This window comes from Anopheles coustani (genome assembly GCF_943734705.1).
Source record: "Anopheles coustani chromosome X unlocalized genomic scaffold, idAnoCousDA_361_x.2 X_unloc_19, whole genome shotgun sequence".
NCBI lineage: Eukaryota > Metazoa > Arthropoda > Insecta > Diptera > Culicidae > Anopheles > Anopheles coustani.
Genome location: NW_026525125.1, coordinates 10,001 through 12,155, shown reverse-complemented (window position 1 = coordinate 12,155; position 2,155 = coordinate 10,001). Strand labels below are relative to the sequence as shown.

Here is a 2,155-nt window from a genome sequence, read left to right as displayed (position 1 = left end):
AGTCATCACTTGGGCATGCTCGATAGCCAACCCTATGACATTAACCTAGTAGAGCATGCGAAACCCAATATATATACAAGTAATGTAAACGATGCCTCCCTAGTTCAGCGCTTCAACCAAGTGATGACTTCAGAATGGCTAAATCAAATCGGTTCAAAACATACCATCGGTACCCTATTGAAACACACAAGTCGATATCAAACCTCTTAATTGTGTAGTCCTCCACTGGTCCACGCCGCTGCGGCGGTCCTGGGTAAGATAGTTCATTCTAGCTTGCCCTATGTGGAAGAGGGCACATTACTCAATACTGTGGTGTTATGAACAAAGTATAGTCCTCCTCTGGTCCACGCTGCTTCGGCGGTCCTGGGTAAGATAGTTAATTCTAGCTTGCCCTATGTGGAAGAGGGCATACAAGACAAAGTATAGTTCTCCCCTGGTCCACGCTGCTTCGGCGGTCCTGGGTAAGATAGTTAATTCTAGCTTGCCCTATGTGGAAGAGAGCATACATGAACCAAGAACGAAGGTTATGATCGAGGAATGATTCGACAACTAACCGATGGTATGAAATGTGAAGAATTCAAGCAAGCACACAATCAAGTCATCACTTGGGCATGCTCGATAGCCAACCTCATGACATTAACCTAGTAGAGCATGCAAAAACCAATATATATGTAAACGATGCCTCCCTAGTTCAGCGCTTCAACCAAGTGATGACTTCAGAATGGCTAAATCAAATCGGTTCAAAACATACCATCGGTACCCTATTGAAACACACAAGTCGATATCAAACCTCATGATTGTGTAGTCCTCCACTGGTCCACGCCGCTTCGGCCGTCCTGGGTAAAATGGAACATTCCAGCTTGCCCTATGTGGAAGAGGGCACATTACTCAATACTGTGGTGTGAAGTATAAAGTTCAGTTCTCCCCTGGTCCACGCTGCTTCGGCGGTCCTGGGTAAGATAGTTCATTCTAGCTTGCCCTATGTGGAAGAGGACACTTCATACTTCGTCTCTAAGCGGCGGCTTGACTCCTCCCTACGGGGAACGGGTTTACGCGCACAGCGGCGGCTTACGCACTATGGCAGTCATGGATGCCTTACGTTTCTATGAAAAGTGTGTTCCTCCCCTGGTCCACGCTGCTTCGGCAGTCCTGGGTAAGATAGTTAGTTCTAGCTTGCCCTATGTGGAAGAGGACACGTAGACTTACTGTGGTGTGAAGTATAAAGTTCAGTTCTCCCCTGGTCCACGCCGCTTCGGCCGTCCTGGGTAAAATGGATTCATCCAGCTTGCCCTATGTGGAATGAGGACACTTTATGTTTCGTCTCTAAGCGGCGGCTTGCTCCTCCCTACGGGGAACGGGTATACGCGCACAGCGGCGGCTTACGTTATGGCAGTCATGGATGCCTTACGTTTCCATGAAAAGTGTGTTCCTCCCCTGGTCCACGCTGCTTCGGCAGTCCTGGGTAAGATAGTTAGTTCTAGCTTGCCCTATGTGGAAGAGGACACGTAGACTTACTGTGGTGTGAAGTATAAGGTTCAGTTCTCCCCTGGTCCACGCCGCTTCGGCCGTCCTGGGTAAAATGGATTCATCCAGCTTGCCCTATGTGGAATGAGGACACTTTATGCTTCGTCTCTAAGCGGCGGCTTGCTCCTCCCTACGGGGAACGGGTATACGCGCACAGCGGCGGCTTACGCAAGTTAGTCACCCTCGGCAGTGGATCACTCGGCTCATGGATCGATGAAGACCGCAGCTAACTGCGCGTCATAATGTGAACTGCAGGACACATGAACATTGATAAGTTGAACGCATATTGCACGTCGTGGGAACCTACCATGATGTACAGATGACTGAGCGCTTATATTTGAGAAATGTATCGCATACATTTAACTACGCCGTGACACCCGTCACGAGACGTGCACCATGATGTTAACTAGGGTCGCGACGACCCGCTAGCATTAAAGAACCCGTGGTTTACAATATACTGGCATTGGAATTCGAAGTATTTAGAGCGTCGTGTTCCCGCGTGAGGCGGAAGTACGAGGAGAAGGCGTGCTTGTGGTGTCTGTGGTGGTGTTTACTGATGTCTAGCTTCAGCTTATTTATTTATTTAAATAGAAGCGAAGATGTCAAAGTAGCGTCGAAGCAGCAGCGAATA

The 2,155-nt window shown here is 48.8% G+C and overlaps 1 non-coding gene across 1 annotated transcript; it reads left to right on the top strand.

Annotated features, from left to right (window-relative positions):
- The first annotated feature begins 1,702 nt into the window (after positions 1-1,702).
- Positions 1,703-1,857, top strand: LOC131270249 (5.8S ribosomal RNA). The gene has a single exon (XR_009179360.1). It is a non-coding gene; the product is annotated as a 5.8S ribosomal RNA (ribosomal RNA).
- Positions 1,858-2,155: the final 298 nt, after the last annotated feature.